Below are 13,708 nucleotides of genomic sequence, written 5' to 3'. Positions count from 1 at the left end.
TTGTATGAAAAGTATCAGAGGAAAAGAGTAAAGGAAATAGGGGATTTAGACTGTATGCCAATGATGCTTTGTAGGGCACGCTTTCTACAAAGCATCAAAAGTGGAGTGTTAAGCACTTAGGCAACTTTAAATGTAGAGAGGCATTGATGATTGAAGCATGGACATTTTCGCAGGCGAGGAAGCTTTTTACTCTCTGTGACTCTTGAAGTTATCTTGGAAACATTCTTACGGTTCTGTGAAAAGAGACAAATTGTTACAGCGCATCAAGCTAGGTGCATAATGGAAAATTTGACTTGCACAGAAGATTTGTATAAGTCACTTAAGGCTGAGGTACTTGTGTGTTATTGGGCTTTCAGATGTGAGAATAACCCTCAGAAGTCATTGCTACTGTTGTGACCCATCCTTTTTTCATTCACATAAACCATTTCCTTCCTTACCTTTCTAGTTAAAGCGTATTATAATTATTTGATTAGATCTGTTACAAGGTGCTCAGAGGAGTGAAAGGACGGCAAGTTCTCCAAACTGAAGTTACATTTCTCAAGAATGCTGATTTCCTCTTGGGGGTGGGTTACGGTACTTTCAGTTACAATGAAGTCCAAAGATTTCCATATTTTTAGAAGTCAACATCTGAGTGCTCCAGAAAGTTCTTGCAAACTGATCTCCAGTTTTCACAAATCAGCATTTTGAGGCTTCAGCTGAACTTAAAGGGCGAGAGAGTGTTTCTGTGCTTTTTCCAGCCGCACTCTTCTGATGAAGAGCAGTCTTTGGAAAGTTCATGCAAACCATCAGTTGGACAGTTACAGGAGCTCTGCTTGCCTCTTGACTCTTGTTCAATGTGTTATGTCTGTCGTGAAAAGGATTAGTAATTCTTCATCGACAGTTGTTGGCTACAGCTTTGCCAAATCTGGCTGGGCAACCAGATTGTGTTGGCTGGTTTTGCAGGATCTCTGATCTCCACCCTAAGTATCAGCACTTACCTGAGACTGCTGCTCACAGGCATGGAGCTTTTGCCCCTCAAGCATCTTTGGCCTGACCTCGTTACCAAGAGGCACTGCTTTGAACTGTGCCACTTTATTAAGAAAGTTTATTAGGTATTAAATTGTTTTATTGGTTATTAAATTGGTGTAGAGAGTTACATTCTAGGCTACCGTAGCTATAAAGACTTCAGTGGCAATTCATGAGATTCATGGAAAATTAGAGGCAGCAAGACTTCCTAGGTAATCAGAGGAAGGAAAACCCACCCACATTGTATGTACTGCCTGAGGTAATGATTGCTAATGAGATAAGTGAGATAAGTTCTGTTATGAAAACTGCGTAAGTAGGTCTGATAACAGGTTCTTCAGTAGGTCTTCTCATGGGTGTTTCCAGAAGCACGCTTACTTCTTTGACTTGGTGTTAAAAAGGTGATTTTTAACTCCTGTTAACACTGCAGAGCCACAAGTGAGGAAGAGCTCCAGCCTAACTGGGTCAAGGTATTGGCAACGAATTGTTAACAAGTCAAACACCTATGAGGCACTTAAATAGACCCTTAATTTTAGGCGTGTGAATGGTCAGTCCAATGACACAAAGTCATTGCTTCTGAGGTGTTGTCACATAGCATGCTCAGTTCTGGTCCTGGTGCCTATTTAGTTGGAGCTGTTGCTTACTGCCTACTCTCGAGATTATTAATATAAACCCATGACTGTACCATTCTCAAGTGCATTAACTTTGTTCTGCTAGATAACTTGTGGTTTACTGCATATCCTTAGTGATGACAAGCAGAGGAAGGTGTTTGCTGTTATCTTGGACTACCAGAAAGTGATGCACTGTGCATTCAATATTTTTCCCCTGGTGAAGGAGTTACTAATCTCTGTACCTCCTCTCCTGTAGATGTAAGAATAGCAGCCTGAGAAATCTAAGGAAAGTAATACAGTTTGAGGAAATTCTAATTCTGCATCAAAGGGTCATTGGGCTGGAGTTATCCCAGTGTGGGAAACTTGCACAATAGTTCTTTAATATATAAAAATTATATGTAATTTATAAAAAATGAAAAGAGATTGCTCATTGTTTGAGTTTCTGTTGAGCCCTGGTATTTTCTTGCTTCACAATATTTTGTAAACTTGATATGTGAAGTTAAATCCCCCAACTGCGAGCTGGCTTCTGCAATTAAACTGGCTAATGGATGGTCAAGATCCTGACCCAGGAACTTACACAGATAGTCCTTCTGTATGAGTTTTTTTGGTAGGTTTAAAAGGATGCCTAGCCTCACTACAAAAAGCTTATGGTAATACTGGGTTTGCCACAGTAAACCAGTAAGCTGTCCAATGGTAAATTATCTTTTTTTTTTAAAAAACAACAAAACCTATTTATTCTTAAGTCAGAATTTCTCCAGCATTAGCTCCCAATTATTAGAATTAATTATGTCTTTTTCTCCCGTGTTGAAGTGCTAGTATCAGGGACTTCTTCCCATGTAGCTTGTTAAATATTTCTACCAAAACCGTCTCTTGGACTTCTCTCAGAAAATAGATTTGGCTTCTTAAATCTCACTGCATGGAGTATTGTTAGATTTTTAAAAGCGTGCTTATGCTATTTAGAAGGAGCGCTAGGGAAATACAGTTAATTTTTCAGCAGAAGACGAGTACGTTTTCTTGGTCCACTGGCCCCAAGCTCATTCCACTTGCAGTTTCAGTACTTTGACAAGTGCAGATATGGAACAGGCTTGCCTACAGAGTTTTTTAGTGATCTCTGGCTACCTCCTTTAGCCGCTTGGCTCAGTTGTGTCGCCTGGCTATGCGCATGAATGCAGGCGGACATTGAATACATATGACATATTCTCTCAAGGGAGTAGATGGTGCTACTGAGCCCTCCCCAAGGACTTCACATTACATTTTGACTTGAATCGTTGCAGATACTGGGAGACAGTATCCAGGCATCTTTAACAACAGTGTCTCTATATTCTCATCACTTGTGTGTATATGTCAACATGTGAAATGTATTAGCCTTTTTTCTGGGGACTATCGCTAATCACTCACTCTCATCAGGAAGGAGGATCCCAGTTAAACTCCACATTTTAATTCCCTGTATTTGGCTTCTGCTTTACAGCAAATGGGAGGAAGTATTTCTTTCTGCCCATGCCTATCTTTCAGAGAATCTCTAAAATGCGCCAGAAACTTTAACCTGTACATGTAGCACCTGGATGTGACTGAAGCTTCCACAACTGCTGTCACATTAACATCTACAGTAATCTTCATTTTAAAAATTGCAACTTGCAATTTAACAGGTCCATGCCAATATAAATTAGTCAGGCATTCTGTTTCCAGCAAACCTAGGTAAGAATATATTGCCTTCTCTTTGTCTTCATCCTGAAACAGATTACCGTTCCATTAAACCTCAGCTGCATACTTCGTCTTCCCAAATCTGTCAAAATGATACGGGATTGTATTTAAAGTGTTTAAACTAGACTGTATTATTTTGAATCATTTACCCAGATTACAGAGTGTTTACATCACCAGCTCAAGGAGCAGGATTCTTTTGGGGATGGGGGAAAGGAGATGATTGGAAACACCAGGACTGACACAAACACCTCTGGGGTAAGCTCTTCACTTTGCCCAGTCCGGTCAAACCGTGTAACCTGCAGCTTTTAGCCTCAGCGGTGTGACACAAGCAGCCACCAAGCCCATCTCTAATGACGCAGGGTACTCAACTCATTTTTTGTTCTAAATGCAGTGTCCGTCGTGTAAGAATGGAATTGCTTGGCATAGTTCAGCTGTAGGGCAGAGGCTGCGACCACTTTGGGATGGCAGAAGGCGTCAGTGACAGGAGAAATGGGAAAAATAAATAGTTGCTGCCATCACCTGACAAAGCAGGTGATAAGGCTGGAATTCCTCTGAAAATGCAAGTGGTGGAAGCAGCAGAGCTTGTAAATATTGACACAGGGCAACAAGGCAGGATTTTGATACACTGGACACTGTAGTTAGAGCTAGCAAAGAAATCCCTGAGGGCCTTGACTGTGGTTATTGCTTTTGTCTTATTTCATCTCTGTAAAGGTATTACCTTGCTTGTGACAGCCTGGCTCTAAGAGAAGATGGAAAGAGATTATTTAGAGGCAACAGGACAGACAAGTGGATTGTATTCCATGTTGCTCACAGCAAAGATGCTCCAGGGCAAAATTAAATGAACTGAAAGTCCAGAAAAGTGCCTCCATAAAAATGATGCAGAGCTATATGTTTTTTTCAAATTTTCTTGTAGATGATAGGCAAAGCAATGCAGCCCATGTAATTGTTTTTTATCATCTATCCCACTTTACCGGAGAAGGTTTTTTAACAGAGAATTGCCTTTAGCTTGAAAAGGAATAGTAGGAAAGACTCTTGATGATTTCTTCGACAGCCCAAATTGTTTACAACAAAGGCTCCACAAATAAATAGTCAGATAAAACCCAGAGCTCGGTAAATGAAGAGCACTTGTGACCCAGCAGGGATAAAACGCATTAGCTGTGTGATGAAAGAATTACTTAAACCTGTGGCACTGTCCCTTTCAGTTCTTGGAAATTCAAAATTTAATGAAGCAAAGTACTATTTAATGACTACTACCATTCTCCAGAAATAAATAAATAAATAAAAATCAAACTGGAGTAACAGACGAGTTGGTTTTATATATTAATTTTAGCCAAGCTGTAGCTGAAGTGTACATTTTGGAGTAAAACCATAGCAGCTGTCTGGGAACATAAACTGCTGGAGGTTATTAAGTAAACTTTTGTATTTATTCTAATGCAACACTTTCCTGGTCACACCTGACATCCTTTTGAGGTCAGTTTTGTGCTAATGCCCGTATTTTGTGAGTATGCTATATAAAACTATCTCTGGCTTGTTCTGTTAGTCACGAGTCAAGGGGTGCCATGCGTGTGAGCGTGTATTTGCTCTGTAATCCTGTTCTGCATCTAGCTGTACGTGGAATGCAGGGGTATGAACTCTCTGCTGAGCCAGGGAAGGGAAGATAAGGGTTAGACTGAGGCGAAGGGCTGAGCACGCTGTATGAACCAGTTGTCTAAGCATGCCCTGAAACCCTCATCCCTCTCCTGGTAGAGTGCAAGACAGACGCCCAAATTCTTCTAATCTTTTCCATGCCAAGAGGCTCACAGAGGCAATGGATTTTGGTAAGAACAGTCATCAGAGGTGGCATGAAAAACATCCCCTTCTGTCTCCTAGAATATTAAATTGGGCTGCTGTTCTCCCTGCTCACAGCGGGTGTGCAAATCACCTCCAGGTGTCAGGATGAAAGTCCTCACATAAAAGTAAGGAACACCGATCCAAAGCATTTCTGACCTCTGCTGGGCTGCGGCTTACAGCTGTCTCCAAGAGCAGAGACAGAGCTGCTGCTGATTCCTGGTGGGATAACGTCACTGTGTGGTCCAGCGTGAGGCTGTCCAACAGAGGGAAGCAGAACAGATTAATTTAGGTAAAATTCTTCTAGCTGAAGATTACCCTTCTGTTTGGCTTAGCAAAAGAGCTAAATCCAAGGTGGAGAACATGGACTTGGTTCAAAGCATGGGGCTTTCTTCTACATCATTTATTTTCAAGACTGTCCGTAACTGAAGGGCTTTTAAGAATCTGCTCAGATCAGAAGACTGGTATGTAGGTTCACAGCCTAGGAGTGAAGAATTGTTATAAATGACTCAATTATGGAAGCTATAAAAGGCCAAAATGTAAACTTCAGTGTTCTCTTAGTAATCAAGTAATGTTCTTTTAGTCTATAATGGGACAGGAATTTTCCAAACATTTCTTTAAAGAATGCACATTTGGCAAAAGAATATTTTGTATCTAAATTCATCTATTGAGAATAAACATTTTTTTAAATTACATTCTTTTTTTCTGATACTGAAACACTTTGCTTGATCTGAAATTACATTTTGAGTTGCCAAACACCTTGAACGCTAAGCACATTTTTGAAACCATATCTGTATTTATATCTATTTAACTTTTAGAAATCTCTTGCAAACAAAGAGCATCCTTTGTTTGCTCAGCACTTTAATAATATAGGACACTATCTTCCCAATAAGCTGAAGCTAATATTTACAGTGTTCGGTTGTGAAGACATTTTTAGCTCTTAGGAAAAATACTGCCAAATTTCTCACATTCTTGTGCTAGATAGAACGTATTCTGTTTAGTTTAAGGTAGTGAAAACATGAATGATGTCACCATCAATTAATTTCTGTTGGTCTCATTATGCAACCAACCAAACAAACAAAAAAATCCTCCACAAAAAAGAATTTGTCAACTAAAGCAAGCTTTAGCGTTACTCTTTGTAACTGGGGATAACTGGTCCTGAAGAACTGGAAAGAGAAGAGCCAATATAAGGCTGTACCTGGTGATATACCTCGCTTCAAATTTCCCTGGAGAGGCAGCAAACCTATAAATTTGACAGCACACTTTGCAGTCCCAGGATTTGGATATTCTCCAGGGAATTGTCCATCAAAATCACAAACAGCTTTTTTGCATGTGTGATTTTACCCAAATCACATCGGTTTACCAGCTCCTTAGGCAATGCATAAAGCATTCTGTTCAGATGAAACAGCTTTGTTTGTCTGTCGTTTCACAGCCCGTGATTAATGCTGTTATCTGTCCATTAATAGTAGCAATAAAGCATTTAAGCAGAATGTATGTCTAGGACATAATAGCGCTGCTGGTAGAGTTTCTCTTCTTTGCCTGTGTGCCTTTGCTCCAAGATAACCAAAAATTGTTCCAGACGTGCACTGTCTTTCAGTCAAAAAGGTGAAGTCCGTGTGTTGTAACCCTGATGTGTTTTTCGGCACTTCCGGGTGTTGTTTTATTATTATTTTCTTAGTTCTTACAACTCTGGTAGCTTCCAAGGGTAGCTGTGCCTGGGTGGAAAGGCCACGTAAGTCAGAGGCACGTCTCTCAAACTTCAGGGATGTGTTTCAGTGGTGGCCTTGCTCTAGATCAGTTCTGATTTTCTCCTTCCCAGTCATCATATTCCTGTTGTTTATGGGCAGCTCTCCTCCTGCTCCTCCCTATAGCACTGAGAGGTTTATGTTTTATCTGGGGAAGGAATCTTAATCTTGGGTCTGTCAGCTGAAGTAAATAAGCGTTCCCAGTGAAAGTCATGCTCGCACACATCTGCATTTTATGTCTATTAAGAATTTACTGGATAAAAGAGGGCATCATCTGAATTCAATAATCATGTGTTGGTTTAGTGAGCAGGTGCCTATTCCCACCAGATAGACTTGTCCAATATAAGGAGGTGATGATTTGTGTGTTTGTTTTTTTAATATAAATTACATGTTTAGCTTGCTGAGTTGATTTAGGATGGGAGTGTGGGAAAGGATATCTGGAATTACTATAATGATTTGTCGGTCCTTCTGCTAGCTAATTCTTTTTCCTTATTACTCACCTCCCTTTTATTAGTTATCCTCCTAGAGATTAGGTTTTACAAAAATATATATATATAAAAAATAATAAAAAATACCTACCTCCAGCTTGAGTTCCACTAATCAGAGTACAAGAGAGAAAGCTTTAATGCAGTGTCAGTAGACTGGCTGTTTTCTGTACTTATGAGAGATGGGTTCTTGCTTTTCCTTATGGCTGTATTATCTCTGTTGTACACTTGAAGTGCTAAGACTTAGTGAGATTTATTGAACTATTAAGATTGGCTATCAGGTATATCTCCTAGATGATAATATTCATCGTTCTGCATTCGTACAACTGCTCCCTCGGGAAGGTCACAGAGGAGGAACAAGATAGAATTAATGCTTTGAAAAACAAGAGTGCACCCTGCACCATCAATAACCCTGTGGGTCACAGGTGACAAACTTAAATTTAGAGACTGCTCCCAAGAGATGGGAACTGGCACAGCTTCCTGAGGGCTTAAAATCCAGCTTCAGAACTCAGTGAATTGTTTCTGCTCCGTTCTACCATTTTTTTGAGCTACATCTTTCTTTCTTTCCTCTTTTTTCATTGGCACTGCCCTGCAGATGGTTGCATAGCAGGGCTGATGGAGAACAACTGCCTCCCATCTCAGGTAGCTTCCTTCAGACGTCCTGGTGAATGAATGTCTCTGCTGGCAACACTTCACTTCAGGTGCCAACACTTGAACAAATCAATCCTTTTTATGTGCTAGCCACCAAGGGACCAACTGACAGCCTCATCTATGATGGCTTCATAACGTGCCCTCTGAGCTCTGTGGCTGCCCATGGTATGTCTTTGTACCCGTTAGGAGCACCGAGTCGCTGTGGCTTCTTGTCACCATGTTCAAAGCTGGATTCAAGCTGAGACCCCAGATGTCTTCATGGTCTAAAATATTAGTAATTAATCTGAGTTTGCAGTGTTTCTGTGTTAGAGAAAGCTTTTACTTTAATAGCCTTTGTTTGAATGTATTATTCTAAGTAGATCAGCATGCTAAAATTTGCATTGTAAAAGATTGTTTTGGAACAAAGCAGGATCTAATGAGCACATAGTAAATCCCTTGGCTCTGCAGCAGAGTCACAATAAGCATAATAGCTCTTGCTGAATGAATCCCTCACAGCCTAAAAGCTTTTTTCTTTAAAATAAAATAGCAACCCTGCAGGATTTAGTGCAGACAATATGCAAAGATCGTTTAAGGGACTGTTGTGGAAAGAGAAAACGAATGAGGATGACTCCACTTAGGCTCCTTTGAAAGGACCTTTTGTGATCACTTCATTAGACAGTCTGTTTAAATATACATATACATATATATATATTAATTCAAGAATGACTTTATTCTAATGGAAGCATCAATAAATTCCGCTCTGTTTTTTCTTCCTCCCTGTGGTCTCTGGCAGCTGAAGTGCCAGGAAGCATTTTATCATTTCTCAGACTTCTTACTGAAGGTTCAATGTGCAGTAAGTATTTATTCCTCTAGCAAAAGACCAAAAATGTGAACTAATGAAATTACACAAGAACACTGAGAACTCGCTTTGATTTAAAAACAATAAAATAAAAAATTGAACTCTTGCATTTTACTTTCATCCTGACTGAGCTTGGGTAGTGACTGGAGATGCTGCTAGATGTTCCACCTAGTTTTAGGTTAACGTCTTCGTCAGAAAAGGCACCTTCAAGTTGCATGTTTGCTGCCTGCCCTTTCTGCAAGGTTAAAACCAGATTACCTCCCAGACATACTAGGATAGGCATCCTAAACCGTTTCATTGGCCGTTTGGAAGAAAGTTAATTGAGATCAAAGTGTTGAGAGGTTGCCCAAAGGGATTGTGGAGTCTCCATCCTTGGAGATATTCAAAAAACATCCGGATGTAGCCCTGGGCAGCCTGTTCTAGGTGGCCCTGCTTGAGCTTGGGAGTTGGATCAGATGGCTTTGGAGGTCCTTTCCAACCTCGGCCATTCTGTGATTCAGCTGCGACATGCACTGATACGATCGACTCCAAACTTGTAATATAATTTCTTCTCTGATTTCTTTCTGAGTTCGAAAAGTTTAAATTTGAAATGTGGTGCATTTATAGTATAAATCAAGCCCAAAGGTTTCAAGCATGGATGTTTTAATCCTAGAACCTGGCTTTATCAGAGGCCTTTAATCTTGCTTCAGGGTTGTACACCCAATTTTTGCTTTAAATTAGGCAGAATAAAGAAATGTTCACCTGAGATACCAAAGTAAAATGGGAAGGGGTTTGAAATGTAAAGCAACTCTTCTCCTCAAAAGCTTAAAGGCTTTCCCCATTTGACCACAGATTCAAAGCCCAAACCTGAACCTAAACTAGGTGCCCAGAAAACCCATCTAAATATGACAATCTTTGCCTTTACCTCTATCTCAGAGATGTATTTAATGTGTTAATGGGATGGGATTTAACCAAATTTTCTGGTCCTTGTCACTTTTTTCCCCAATGGGGAGATGAGTTTCTTGAAGAAAAGAATTACTTGCTTTATGAACAATATCCATACACGACAACCCTGGCTAGGGCAGGAATTGACCTCTGATCAAAAGCACAGTGCCTGGCTATGTTATCTGAAGGAGCAGGTTTGTTAATATGGAGTCTTGTAAACCTCAGGGGAATTAAATTACTTATGGGCTAAATGTATACTAAGACTAAGCGTCAGCTACTGTTCTTAAATTTTTTTAATTTTTTTTTCCAATAGGATATTAAAGGTTTAGAGAGTCATATTCCAGATACCAGAATTGTTAGTAGGTTTAAGGCCTTGTTTTTTTGCAGGCAGTGGTTGAGCAGCAGAGTGATTGAGGAATATACTGATCTTCACATATGCCAGTGGAAATGGAGACAACAATGACAAATGTTGCCAAATGCAATGTTTTTATAAATGCTGTTTTTAGGAAGTGCCCCAGTTCTGTTCTCTGTTAGCTCTGTACTCTTCAAGAAAGTTTCATGGAAGCACCACGTGAACACCTACACAAGTCAAGTAAGGTGCCCCTACTCTGACCTGCAGCACTCCTCCTCTTCTCCTGGCATCTGACATGCTGCAGTCTGGTTTGGGCTTCTGTCATGCTCATCCGATCTCGTCTTCAGTCTCTTTTAAGCAGTGTCCAAGCGAGCGCTGGACTTACACCAGTTGTGTGCACTGGTTCTTCTTTCTTGAAAAGCTTCTGAATTGACTAGTCAGCATTGTTTGGTGTTTTGGCTGCAGGTTAGTAAAGCTCAGAGTCTGGCAGTACAAGTGTTTTCCTAAGAATTTAAATGCTGCAGGAGCTCAGCTTCAGATTTTCTGGTGTCAGCTTAATGTACGCATGCCTTTATCCTTTGCTGAGACTTGAATTGAGAGGGAGATTTTCTCTGCAGTCTTTTGGGATCAATGAGGAAAAGCAACCAAAAGAAATCATGTGAATGAGAAGTGAGGAACAAGGATGATGGTCTGGTCTTTAATGCTGTTCCATGAATCCCAGGTGGATTGGGTTTTTCCAAGGCCAATTTGTTGAATTTTAAGTTACAGTACAAACAGTGTCTGCATTGACAGATTTGCAGAAATGACTGGCAGCGGTTCTATTGATTTGGGAAAAAGTTGAGTAAATTTGCAAAAAGGCAGAAAATGATTTTCATCAAATGTATTCTTTAAAGAATATATTATGAGGAGCATCTGGCTGGGACGATTACCAAACTAAACTAGAGATACCAAACTGCATTTACTTTATGCAAGGAAAAATGTTTAGGGTTGCAAAACCCAACATAGCTGGAATTACACCAGGAGAAGACATCTGCAGCTTCTTTCAGACTTGAAGAGAATTCATAAAAGCAGTTATCATGGCTAGTCTCTGAAGTTTAGGGGTACGTCTTTATGTGATAGGGACTGTTAACATCTCATGGAGGATTTTGAGGTGCCAACTTCATGCGTTTGCTAAGAAAAAAGCCTTTAAAAATGAAAAAACTTGCCCTTGGATAGACTGTCCTTTCTCCCTGTTTCCATCCTTCATGCTGCCTGTACTGTCAGACATGAATGTCATCTCTAAGTGATTATGCCAACGAGCCTGATGGCAGACAAGCAGTGCTTAGCCGTTCATAAGGCTGGCAGTAACGAGAGCGGTAGATGTCAGGATCCCCAGAAGCAGGATCTGCTTCCCAGCCATCTGAATCCTCAGAGATTGGGTTTGGGAATGGGGAGCAGGCTCCAGTGCCCAGCAATGAAGGCTGGTGTCTGTGTGAGTGCTCCTAGTATTTCTCTGAGTACAGACCTTGCTGCATTTTGCTGTCATTTTGACCTTGTGCTCAATTCCTGCTATGCTTTACTTGGCTGTGAAACCTTCTCAGCAGCTCCTCTGGAAACGGTCTTATCGTAGCAGGTGTTCTTGTCCAGTATCACTGCGGTTATGGATGAATTTTTCTGGCTGAAAACAAGAATTGCAGAACCACTTTTGGTTAGGGTGGTAGTTTAGTCTTTGCCATGCCAGGTAATGCATATTGGTAATCTGTATCTAGAGCACAAATCTACGCAATGTTATGTTTTCAGCTAGCCTGTGCAGTGTCATTCTGTTCTCGTTTCTCTGAAGGCTTTGGGCAATTCCCATCCCCCCTCACCAAGACAGTTGAGAGAGTCTGCAGTTTTTCACAGAAGAGAATTCTGCTTCACGCATAAAAGCATCAGCTTCTTTCCTAGGCATGCCTGTGTCAAAGGTGCACTATCCTTTGCAAAATGTGCAAAATACGGGTTTATGAAAATTGGATTATTGCTTGAGGTATATGGGACACTTTTAATATTTTAAATCATCTTCTCCCTCCTGTAGCAGACAGTCTATTAATTTATCAGACTTAGTCCTTTACACACACAACTTATATTTGCAGCAAGATAGCAGTTGCTGAGTGTGAGTTTCTCTAGACCATGTTTCAATTTCGTCATTCTCATTTATTTTTTTCCTACAAGAGGGTAAACAGGAGGGTTTTAACTTTTCACTATTGTCACATCTGAGATCTTAGCTGACTTCTGTGTAACCTCTAAGAAATACATAAAGGACAACCTCTAGATTTGCCACTGAACAGCCACCAGAGAACTTTTAGAAATGTACATGAGTTGAGTGTCTCATTGCAGGATCATTATGGTCCGATTGCCTTTTTTCTCAAAAAGCGATTTATCTATAAATATTAGAAAGCCCCAAGGGAACAAAACTAAGAGGTCAAACCTCAATCAATTCTAACAGATTTTAAGGGTTAGTTGAGTAGCTGTGAAGTGAATTTTTTACTGTCCTATAAAGAAAAAGTTCCATTTTGAATCTGCCATGAAACCTCACAGTACATAACTTTGCAAGAGCTTCTGACAGCGTGTCCTTGAAATCTATCCACAAGTTCCAAAAGTTCCACAAAAAGCAGCCAGCTTCCACGTGTTCATCACTGTGGCAATTGAAATAATAATAATGAGATAATACTAGTGCGAGACGCATTAGTCATGACTGCATCCACTGTATTCTCCAGATCTGTGCTTCTTTCTTTAAGTTTATGCTGCGGAAGCTGCATGAGCCTGGAAGAAAACATGCGAAGATCCCCACGTGGAATTCAGCCCTCCCAGATCAGCAGTCTGCAAATGCTGCTGTGTGTTCCCAGCTTCACAAAGCAGCAAGAGCAGTGGGCCTAGGTATTTACACATCTACGTGATAAGACTGTTCTCGTTACAGAAATAGCTTTTATGCATGAGATTTTTGTCTCACTCCTCCCTGTATATCTGCTGTTAGCAGGTTATCTATAAAGAGCTGCTAGGAGGAGCTAAAATCGTGAAGTCCAGGATTGCAGCAGAGAAAGACACGATCAGTCAGTCAAGCAAGGACCCATCTGGGTCCTTTAATCTGCAGGCGTTGGTCAGATGCTTATCCTGTAATCTTTAACAAAACGTATGATCTGTGAATCTTGAGATGTGATTTCTTCCTTTTTCAGTTATTTCTTCGGCTGCCAAAGTCTCTCTGATGTAGGCTGTGTTGTCCCAGCATGGAAAGACGTTTTGCTTTGTAAGTGCACTATTAAATAGCACAGATGATTTTGAGATCCAAGAGATGGGACTTTTTAAAACCATACTTGTGGCTGCCTATAAAGGTGATCATAAATATGCTGTCAATGAACAACATGAGACCACGTGATTAATTTTTCCATATGATGTGTGTGATTATGACAGCTCCCTGGTTTCAAATAGCTTCCAACATGAACTGAAAAACAGAGAGAGAGCACTTTATCTAGCACATCTGATTAAATATGACACTCTAGTCAGCACTAAGAATACATGGAAGAAAGAATATCCATAAAACCCCATTAGAAAAAAAA

General features: G+C 40.4%; 1 protein-coding gene across 6 annotated transcripts in view; it reads left to right on the top strand.

Moving 5' to 3' along the window:
* The window catches only part of GALNT9 (polypeptide N-acetylgalactosaminyltransferase 9), a 243,193-nt gene that overhangs the window by 204,991 nt on the left and 24,494 nt on the right, over window positions 1-13,708 (top strand). Inside the window, exon 1 of one of the 6 annotated variants that reach the window (XM_080558982.1) lies at window positions 13,380-13,398. The exons of the other annotated variants lie outside the window; for them this stretch is intronic. The gene's annotated coding sequence lies outside the window, so the exon portion shown is untranslated. Of the gene's footprint in view, window positions 1-13,379; window positions 13,399-13,708 lie in introns of those variants that run through there. 6 annotated transcript variants of the gene reach the window in all.

The sequence above is a fragment of the Anser brachyrhynchus genome (assembly GCF_964034855.1).
Source record: "Anser brachyrhynchus genome assembly, chromosome: 17".
Classification (NCBI taxonomy): domain Eukaryota; kingdom Metazoa; phylum Chordata; class Aves; order Anseriformes; family Anatidae; genus Anser; species Anser brachyrhynchus.
The sequence above is the reverse complement of the archived record's forward strand: the minus strand, read 5'-3'. Positions and strand labels throughout refer to the sequence as shown.